The 11,289-nt window shown below is 39.2% G+C and overlaps 1 protein-coding gene across 2 annotated transcripts in view; it reads right to left on the bottom strand.

Moving 5' to 3' along the window:
* Positions 1-8,498, bottom strand: part of dnmbp (dynamin binding protein) — a 47,640-nt gene extending 39,142 nt beyond the window's left edge. For both annotated transcript variants that reach the window (XM_051417573.1, XM_051417572.1), the window contains exon 1: positions 8,144-8,498. The gene's annotated coding sequence lies outside the window, so the exon portion shown is untranslated. The remainder of the gene's footprint in view (positions 1-8,143) is intronic.
* Between the last annotated feature and the right edge of the window lie 2,791 nt (positions 8,499-11,289).

The following is an 11,289-nucleotide window of genomic DNA, read 5'->3' on the forward strand; positions in this document are numbered from 1 at the left end:
CAAAAGCTACTGAGAATACTCAAACACAATGACATCAAACAGTGCAGACAGACCACGTTACAGTCCTTTATGACATTTACATCCGCCTGATGGGTTATTATCAAAAGAAAGATCACATAAAAATGGCAACCACCAGTTTTACCACCTTTCATAAAGTCTACAAAACCTTTAGAGCATTTAATTGAACACTGATGTCGTGCTGCTCACTGTCCTGTGTCATATGTCCACTGTAGCTGACAGTGGTTGGCAATAGTGATGAAACGTCTAATTGACTGATAGCAAATGAATTTCGATTCATCTTTTAAAATATCCATCCTCTTTTTCTCAAAGATTTGCTGCTGTTCTCTGTGATACATCATTTTAAATCCGATATATTTGGATTTTAAACTATTGGTTGGACAAAACAAACCATCGCATTGGGCTCTGGGAGCATTTTTTGCAATTTTTTGAAAAAAGTAATCACCTGATTTGTCAATAATGGAAATAACTGTTTGTTGTAGCCCCTCTGGCAGATGATATCTAATTTAGAAAAAATTATGATATGCCGTTTGGGGCTGAAAATCTAACCCAAAACAGACTGCAATTTTCAAATTGCAAGAGCCACAATTTATGTTGTAACTTACATAATTAACAGTCTGTAACAAGCTGTAACATTTGATAGTTAAAAACAGCAACAGATCATTTCATAGGATATAATGACAGATCTGCAAGGCAGATTTACCGTACTCTTGTTGTTAATTAACGTTCATTCTGTGAGTTTATTTTCTATAAAAACTGAGCTTTTCTCTATCCAACTAGTTTAAAAAAAAAACAACATGCGGGACCTCAACAACAAGCATCTTCATTATTTTATGTAATAGGCTACTACTGATGTAGAGACAAGGTAAGTTGGTGATAAAGTTTGGTACTGTCATATTCTTTACAAGGCTATAATTTATAGAAAATAATTGCAATATCAGTAAGAAAAATTGTGATTAGTTTCCTTGAATCTTTCAGCTCTATATACCGTGCATAATTATAACTGTAGGACAGTCCTAACTGGTCCACCTTTACCATTGCTGCAAGGCATCTCAAGTTTGTCTCTTTCTCTGCAGGTACAGCAGTAACACCGTTACTGTGGGTACAGAGTGGAGGAAGTGGGATCTGCTGACTGCCTGTACCTTTTATTGAACAGGGTCATCTGATGCCAACAATGAAGCCGCTGCCTCATTATCTGTCTGCCTGCCAGGACGAGGCTCACACTCATGCACGGCCAATGTGCCATTCATCCTATTCAGATATACTAAAGGGGCAGACTGGCACGTGCCTGTGCGTGGATGTCAACACACACACAAACACACACACAGACTGGTAGAATCCTCTAGAGTGGGCTGGGTGACAGCTGATGTCTTTTGATACCGGCTGTTTACTGGGGACTCGCTCTGTTGCGCTCCCATCCAGAATGCTGAGTCCACCAAAACGCATTCATCTCGAAAAAACAACCTCACCAAAAACAGGTGAGCGGCCAGTGGACGGTTCTGGATATTAAAAACTGTGGGACATCTGTTGCTTTTCTTTTGACCGTCTAGTCTTTCAGCACATGTGATGGCAGGGGGGCGAGGAGGGGGAGAATGAGAAGGCTCTGTGTGGCTGACAGTTGTCAACACAAGTCATGTGGTTCCCTAACCATCTGTTTAGGGAGTCTGTGCCTCAGAGACCCCCTGTGGCGTGATGACATAACCAATTTAGATATGAGTTTTTTCCTTTTTTTTCTCCTTCTTTACAGATAAAATGTAATTAGTTAAGCAGTTATAAATAAAAGTCATAATTGGCTAAAATGGTTGAAATCTGAGCCAACATAAAACTTTATGCTCTGTGACTGATAAATAATTTGTCAAACAATATACAAGTAAAATCCACATGAAATTGGTGCTTTCTGGTTTGGTGGTCTAATCCTAATTATATGTTTGGTCTATAAAGTGTCCAAAAATCCCCAAATTGTATCCAACCAAAAATATTCAGTTTATTATCACATAAGACAAAGAAAAGTAACAAATCCTCACAATTTAAGAAGTTGTAACTAGGAAATGTCTGGCATTTTTCTTGATGAATTACTTAAAATAGCTGCATCTAGTTGCAGCTCTAATCCACAAACCCTGTCATTTTCTAGATTCAAATGCAGCCCAGGGCCTTTTACGGCATTGTGGCCATCCCAAACTCCCAGAATTTGCAGTTCATCTCATCTGTTACCTATCTCATAAAGGCAATCCTCCTCTCTATAAAAACTCTAAACATTAATGTGCAGTGTGGGACCACATTGTGTCCCAATGTTATTGCTCTGAACAACAAGTAAAGGCAGGACAGTGAAGAGAGCAGTCTGGCTTTAAAGTGCATTTCAAGTTGATGAGGCAGCACTACGTGGCCTCAGCCAGCTGGATAAAAAGAACACATCTGGCAAGCTGAGTCAAATGCCTAAAGACGCAAAAACTCAGTTGAAATATTTGGCAAATACGTCCCGTTCCACTCAAACATGCAAACACTAAACACATACGCAGAGATGGTTGAGAAAGCATGCAGATGTACTGTACTGTACACAAACAATCACTCTAGGAGAAACAAAGTCTGCTTTGTCACGAGGCCGCAAACAATTCCAATTGTTTACATCAACAGACAGGAAGGACTGTTCCTCTTATTTAAAATAGTGCAAACAGAATGCTGACTTCTGTGGTTAGGGTGACGTATCAGTTCCAGCATCAAGTGTGGTCCACCATAAGACAGAAACCTTCCTTGATTGTAGCTTTAAAAGAGAAGCATTTCAATTTTCTTTCAACATTTGATTTAATGTTCAATTAGGTTCATTGTGAAGGAAGGGGGGGGTTATGTGCCAGACTATTTCTTGTTCAGGAGCAGAGACTTTCTGACGACAACTTCTCTCTCTAACACTTCTATTTTCATACAGATTAAACAAATGTCTGTTGTGTTCTTTGCCTTACAGAACTTGAACTTTACAATTTACGATGAAACTCACTGCAGCCTCTACCTTCTGCTGGCTGCAGGTGAAACATATGACACACTGGGAGGGTTGTCCAAACACAGTGCCGCCATAAAATGAACCATGGTTAGCCAAGTCAGGACCTGCAAAGCAGCAATTACTTTCCTTCTTGGCTAACAAAGAGCTGAGTCAAAGCAGGACAAGGCCATTTCATCTTTTGACTTCAAAACTGTAGTTTATAAAAAGCAAAATGTGTTTATATTGAGATTTGAGGATTCTACTCTGCTTGCTGACTTATTTATAATCGCTGAAATACCTCTTATGAGATGTAAAGAAATGCTGATTGTAACTTTTCTAACAGCAGAGAGAAAAACTACATGACTTGTTGCTGCTGCTGCATGAGTGTAGGGGAAAACCCTGGGTGGGTCCTTGGAAAAAGACTGCAAATACTCTTTCTGGCTCATCAATAGCTCGAAATCCTCCCTCGTCTTCACATTTTCATTCACTTTGCTTTCCATCATCTCTGCAGTTTGGCACGCGCACAGGCATTCCTCAAGGGAATGTGCTTATTTTTCAGGCTCCATTTCATCCCTTTTTCTATCTTTCTAACTCTTTTCACATGCACATTTGTTCTCTGTTCCTTTTCAAGCATACACGTGTTGAATATTAATGGTTTTTATGACACACACACCCACACACACACACACACACACACACACACACACACACACATATATACACACACTGGGTGGAACAGCTCTTTTGCATAAACATTTCCACAGCTAGGAGGACAGCTCAGAAGTCTGAGCTCAGAGGGCAGAGGCTGCGTTGTCACGGATACATAGATCTGTTTGGACGACAGAGGGTTTTCCCTAGGAGGACCCCAGAGGTGCCCAAGGATATGCCGCACCCCTAAAACATGGCCGAGCCTTAATAGTTTGCATATGAGCAGTTACATAACTGATCTCTCCCTTGGAATCACATCATGACATGCCTGCAGAAACATGATCAATTCATGGAGGGTGGAATAAGCGTGCTCTTCTCGGAAAAACCCATCCATCCATCTAATTCCCAAACTTTTAGACAATTGAGAGTGAATTGAGGAGATTAACAGCAAGAGACAAGAGCCAAGATGGGAAAACGTAGACTTCTTTAATATGTTTTGTGAATCAACTGTTGGGAAAAGAGACTGACTAGAGGTTGGCAATATCAGCTGCAAGTGAATTCAGCAAAATCGATCTTGAAATGGTCATATGCTTAACAAGCAAGGATGTGACAATAACGGCACATGATTAAATAAAGCTTATTAGGGCATAAAAAGCTAAACAAAACTCTATGGTCCATAAAACCAGCTTCTGCAAGGCAGGGTAAGCAATTCTAGAGAAAACCAATACCATGATATAGTGCAAACAATGTACTAAAGTAATGTAACTAATGTTAGCTATGTGGGGTTACTTCCCAGAGCCAGCACCAGCTCCAGACAGATACTCACAACTCTCCTGCTCCATTAGCTAACATCACAACACACAGCAACAGCATATCTTTGCAAACTAGAGAGTAAAATGAAATGTTCCTGGGCACATCATTTACCATTACCTGACACACGAATCCTGGCTTGTATAGCCAGCCTGTAACTGCTGTGGACGCAAAGACATTTTTATGAGATAATAAAACTACTATTTATCTTACTAGTCATTGGTACTACTCAACCTACTATATAGATACTCAAGCCCATTCAAATACTATATGGTGGCTAAAGGTTCATGAGCTAAGGTAGACAGCATTTAAGTGCCTTTTATGTCTATCGAACTACATTTTTTGCTACTTCTGTAAGTAATCTGGCATTTACCCCAGTATCACTTTGACTCTGATTGGACCAGCTAAGTAACTGGACAGATTTCTGAGCCTTGGTGGTGTACTTCTCTTGTTTAGTCTGTCTTCTTGCAACTTATCTCAGTCTCTCTTTCCCCTGTGGCTTTTTCTCCCAATCTGTGTGTTTAGTCCAATCTTATGAAACCCCACTATTTTGTCTATAAATACAAGAAAAAGTACCAAAAAAATAATACAGTGACCCAAAAGATTAACTTCAGTAAGCTTAAAGGCGAAAATGCAAAAATCAAATGCATCATTTAATCACCATTACCATGCTGAACTTTTACTTTTAGCGCTTCTTCCATTTCTTTGCAGCCCTTAACTCTTCCTCCCCTTTTTCACATCCAGGTCAAATCAAATTAATTATCCCGCCTTTCCTTGCCTATTCAACCAAGCTACTAATGCTTTGCTACCAGCAAAGAATGTAAGAAATGTCATTTTCTTTTTATGTCTGAGAAGTAAAAGTATATTACATAAAAGGATCAAAGAATGTATTTTCCATGCATCTTCAAGTTACTTTTATTAATTCTATTTTGTTCTGCATGACATTTTGTTTTGCCACTGTAGCTCGTTGTACGTATATATGGCTGCATATATGATCACAGTGATAATCCAGGTTGCTGTAATACACAAAATTACATGTTTCGCTGGATATACGAGGACGGCTGCGACTGCACGGTGTACTATATGTAACACATGCAAACTGACACAAACATCTCAAGTTTCTCTGTGCTGATATAGGACGCTGTTGAAAGTGTTGAATAATTCAGTGTGCAGGATGTTTTATGTGCATCCAAAATCATGACTAGACACAAAACACAAAAGCAGGACGACAGAAGAGAAAAAGAAACCCTTGATTAATGCAGATAGTGATTAAAGAAGCAGACTTCAGGTGGTTTGCCAGATGTGACTCAGAGGAAGAGAACGGTTCACTGTTATGCACAAAGCTGATACACATGAAAGGACAAGTTATTGACTCTTTCATTTTTACATAAAGAGATTGGTGGATCCCTGCAGGCAAAGAAAAAACTAACAAAGCATTTATGGTGTGGCCAGTGGTAAAGCAGTGTAACTCCTAACACTGCAGCACAAGAGCAAGAACAAAACTGGTGTTGGTGGAGTAAAAAAACCCTGATACCCTGACTGCTGCATGGAGGGTATGAAGATATGCATTTTAGTATTCAATTCAGGTGAAATGTATTTGTATGGTGTTTTTTATACATTGTCAGCAGCACTTACATATTTGTGTGCATATATCCTATCTTTTCACTGTGTTTCAAGGCGTTAAACTGGGATAAAGGGTGCCAGTGTGAAACAACACATTCGCTTCCTCTGTTTATGAACATGCACATGTGGGACAGAACATGAAAACAAACACGGAGAATGATGTTAAACTGATGTGGAGATTAATGCGACAATGGCACAGGCTGCATCTTAAACTCTGTTGCTACATTGGATTTCCAACTTTATTTAAGGTCAAACCAAAGCTCTGTGACTAAAGCTGCGTGTAAATGCAAAGACACATACTGTACTGTGCTAATAGAATATTTAGCTTTTTATACGTCAGCAGTGTCTGTGAGGTTCCTCCTAAAATAATTATGGTTATATTCTATTTATTGCCTTTAATGACATAATTGTGTTTAAAAAGCCATGCTGTACAAATGTGTATGTGGTTGTCGGCTCTAGCAAGTTAGGTCCCAACTACGGTCCATTGTGTGCATAGAATTTGCAGCACACTGCAGCCTGTTCTACTAAATCTGGACTCAGTACAAGTGACAAACTGGACATAATTCAGCTTCATGTGCCAAGTGGCTGAGTCAACGATACCTAAAAAAAAACCCCCAAAAAAACGACAGCTCATACAGACTCCTGTCAAAGCTTGAAGGTCTACAGAGGCTACACACATCTTATAATGTAAACTACAGTGTGTTTCTTAGTCTTTAAAATAAACTGCACAGTCGCTGTAATGTTTAGATCAACACTTAGTCGTCACACTCTGGTCTGATCTGCTGTTTACTGAGCCTGACTGATCGATGTCTAACTGGAGCAGTGTGCTAATGAGAGAGAGCATTTGCACACTGCTCCAGTTTCACATGCTCAAGCAAAACTAATTAACTAATGAAATAGTATAGAATAGAATAGAACTGGCAAAAAAAATCAAAATCTGAACAGAGAAGTCAGTACAGGATATGACCTGACAGAACAGAAAAGAGTCGATGCAAACAGAGAAGAATGAACAGACAATTTCATACACTGATATTACAAACTATAATATGCGATTAAGTAATAGGAGTGAACACAACACACCACGTTTCATCTGAAAATATAAGTCATATTATTCAATGTAGGGGTGGAAGATTTGATGATATATAGCATGAGATGACATATCTACATTCTCTACCCTTTATAACGTGGTAGGCATCACTTCCTTCATCAGTGGATCAGTGTAATAGAGATAACAAAATTCAGTGGAACAGACAAAATAGAATAGAACATAACAGAATAGAACAGAGCAGAATAGAATAGAGCAGAATAGAATAGAACAGAATAGCTTATAATGCAATATGAACAAATACAATAGAACAGAACAGAACATAATTCAACAGAACAGAACGTGACAGAACAAAAACAGAGAGAACAGAGTGGAGCACAATATAATAGAACATAACAGAACATATTAGAACATAATAGAATATAACATAGTAGAACTAAAGTGAACAGAACCGGATAGAATAGGTTAGATTAGAAAATATCAAGTGCTTGTGACCAGACCACCACACCACGTGCACGTGCGTGTATGAGACCATAATATTAATTATGGTGTGTGTGTGTGTGTGTGTGTGTGTGTGTGTGTGATGGTCTCTCTCTCTCTCTTTCACATGATGGAACAACTGACAGCAGCGGCCACAGGTGACAGACAGACAGACAGACAGACAGACAGACAGTCGGGGGTGGGTGGGGGGATTATTTGGTCTGTAGCACTTGTGTTCACTGCCATCACTCATTCAGCTCACGTCATTAGTCTGTTGGCCTGGTGGCTCTGTATTGACACGTGTGTGTGTGTGTGTGTGTGTGTGTGTGTGTAGAGAATAAATCCTGTGTAAAAGTGCGCCCCAAAGCGACTGTCAGCCCCCGACCACTGCAGTAACACAGCCGGTCAAATCAAGTCTAATAAAGAGAAAATACAGCGTTATTCCTCTCAGGTACTCATGATAGGCGTCTTTTTTCTAGTTCCCCTCCAGCACTGTATAAGGAGCAATAAGTGGGCTTTTTTTTGGGGGGGGGGGTTGCTTTTCTTACCTGTAAAGTATCTGAACATCCAATGAGAAAAAAAAGAAAAAGAAAAGCGGGATCAGGCCGTTAGATCCAGTCAAACTAGATATCCAACTTGCTTCAGCTTGGTGATGTGGTGGTGGTGGAGTTTCTTTTCCTCCGCGATCCAAACTTTTTAAAAAAGAAGCTGCACCTCCCACAGCGTCGGATCAGTGCGCAGGCTCATTATTTCCCCCACAGGAACTGCTTTATTGTGGCGTGAGGGTCGAGAAAGCGCGTTGACAGTAGAAAAGGGGACTCCGTGCTCCTGGCTCTGGCTCGGTAATCAGCTGTCATCGTATCAGAAACAGGAGCAGCCCAGTCGCTTTGCGCCTCTCCATGCCTACACGCACAACAACGCCACCCACTTTTTCCAATGAGACCCGTAAGCTGGCTCAGCGGACGCCTGACTGAAAAGAAAAGAAAGTGGGTCCCAAAAAGTTACAGACCTAACGACCTGATTAACTTTACTTCAGATTAATTTTGATTCAGTAAAATTAAGAAGAAGCTGAAGGATTGGATACTTTCACACTGTTATTTCTTAATAAAGTATAGTGTTGTGCAGTTAGGTGAGACCAGGGGCGGATCTAGAGGGTAATAAATGCCTGGCCACTCCATCTGCCACCCCAGTTTGGTGTTAAATGTCTTGAAAAATTGGAAATTAAGTTAACTATCTATTTTAAGTGATTTAAGCTTGATTTCAGTGTCAAAATTTAAATTTCTGAAGATTTGGAAATAACACAATTTCTTGATTTCTATCGCCACCTTCAGATATTTCAATGCCTTACTAATCTGCCACAATAATGTTAGATTTTTTTACTTAAAATATCTTCATTTGGGGGCTTTTCCAAGCAAATATTGGTATATGTAATTGTTTGTGATTGAATCAACATAAAGCTCTGTGACCCCCTTAAAGTCTCCATACCACCATCTAGCCACCCATTGATTATTTCTCTAGATCTGCCCCTGTGTGTTACGGGCCCTGTAACCAGTGGTAGGACACTAAGGACATTTAGCTACATTAGAGATACTTTCACTTACTTTTCCTTTTCTTTTTAGAGTTATACTCCAGGTAAATATTGCACTTAGTTATATCTATATATGGCTGCAAATAATGATTATTTTCATTATTTATTGTCATCATCCTTTATTAATATGCTGATTGTTTTCTCAATTACTTGATTAATAATAGTTTTTTTCTACAAAATGTCAGAAAATGGTTTTTTAAAAGATGCTCAGAACAAACTGACTCAGTTTACTATTATAAGAAGAGAAAGAAAATAAGCTCACAATTTAGAGGCTGAAACTGGGTAAAGTTAGCCAACTTTTGCTTTAAAAAATATCTTAAACAATTAATCGTTCATTATAATTGTTCTGTGTATTATTTCTGCTCTACTTCTGAGACTTAAAAATCAGGTTATGTTGCCTAGAGTGCATGTGTTTAATGAGTTCTAGGATTCAAGATTCAAGAAGCTTTATTTATCCCGAGGGAAATTGCTGTGCAACAATTGCGATACAAAAGTGGAGAAGTAATACAAGAGTAAGAATCAAGCTAGCATAAAAATAAAACAAGTAACTAAATGCAACAAAGTGCAAAGCACAATAGGATAAAGCTAACATTAAAATAAAGTACAACAGTAACTAAATGCAACAATGCCACAAAAATGACAGTTAACGTAGGTATATATAATATACAACAATATGCACTGTGCAGTTAGCCGCATAAATTGAAATAAAATAAGTACAACTAAGTATAGTGAGCGATTGTTTAAAGTGATAAACTGATAAAGTGATAACATTGTATCAGCATAGTACACACAAAATAAAGTGATGAAGTGATATGATGGGTAAAAATGATAAAGTGACAAAGTGACATTTGGCTCAGGACACAGCGTCTCCACTGTCCCTCTCACGGCCGGAGGTAGATGAGTTACACAGTCTGATGGCCACAGGAAGAAAAGACTTCCTCTGGCGTTCAGTGTTACATCGGGGGGGAATGAGTCTGTTGCTGAAGGTGCTTCTGCTTGAGGTTAGCACCTGGTGGAGAGGGTGAGCATTGTTGTCCAGGATACTGTGCAATTTACACAGCATCCTCCTCTCAGACACCACCACCAAAGAGTCCAGTTGGACCCCCAGGACGGAGCCAGCCTTCCTGATGATCCTGCTGATCTTCTTGGCGTCTGCTGCCCCAGCACACAACAGCAAAGAAGATGGAACTGGCTACCACTGACTGGTAGAACATCCTCAGCATGATTTTACATTCTCATTTATCAACCCTCGGTGCAGCATTGTGGACCTCCCCTCCATAAATTGGGGGAACATCAAAATGTTAAAATACCTCATAATGTGAATATATAAACTTTTACCTAATAATGGTGTCAGTAAACGTCAAGGACTCACACTGTCAGCACATATCTACAGCATGTACTGTTGAGTAATGCTAGGTTTCGCACATTTGTTCCTTCCTCCCAGAAGGTGGAAACATACTATTACAGATGATATAGTTGGTCAGTTATTTCAAGGACCTTTCATTTACAAGATTAACTAGTTTACAATGTTCTATCAGATCAGCATAATGCTAAATGCAAACCAAAATCAATAATGATGTCATCTTTTGCTTTTAAAGTCCACGTGACAAGAAAAGAACTCACCCTTTTTGTGGCAGAGAATGAAGTAACAATCTAAAAACATTTCCTCAATTCATTACCTCATTCCAGTGCAGGTCAGCACATGTTTGGGCTGTCCACTCCACCCAGACCAAATACTGTTCATAGCAGTTTTAGGAAGTAACATTAACTAAGTCTGGAACTGTTTTATTTTCCTGTATTGCGACTGTAAGTCATTTAACTGAATGAAATCTTATGTTCCTAATTTTGTATATGTAATATAACACACAGTTTCGATTAGGTAAAGAAGTAAAAGAAGTAGTAGCTACTTTGGTGTAGAAAAGTCTCCCTGTAATAAAGCTTTCTTACACTGAAGGTGTAACCAGTGTTCTAGTTTGTGGCTTTATTCTCAAACTGCAGCTCGTTTATTTGGAATCATTAAAACAATGACAACCTATTTTTAGAGAGAGAAAATCATAGTCGTTGAACGAGGGATTACATGTTTGCAAACCCGTCTCTCAGCCATGG

The sequence above is a fragment of the Dicentrarchus labrax genome, unplaced genomic scaffold, assembly GCF_905237075.1.
Source record: "Dicentrarchus labrax unplaced genomic scaffold, dlabrax2021, whole genome shotgun sequence".
Lineage (NCBI taxonomy): Eukaryota > Metazoa > Chordata > Actinopteri > Moronidae > Dicentrarchus > Dicentrarchus labrax.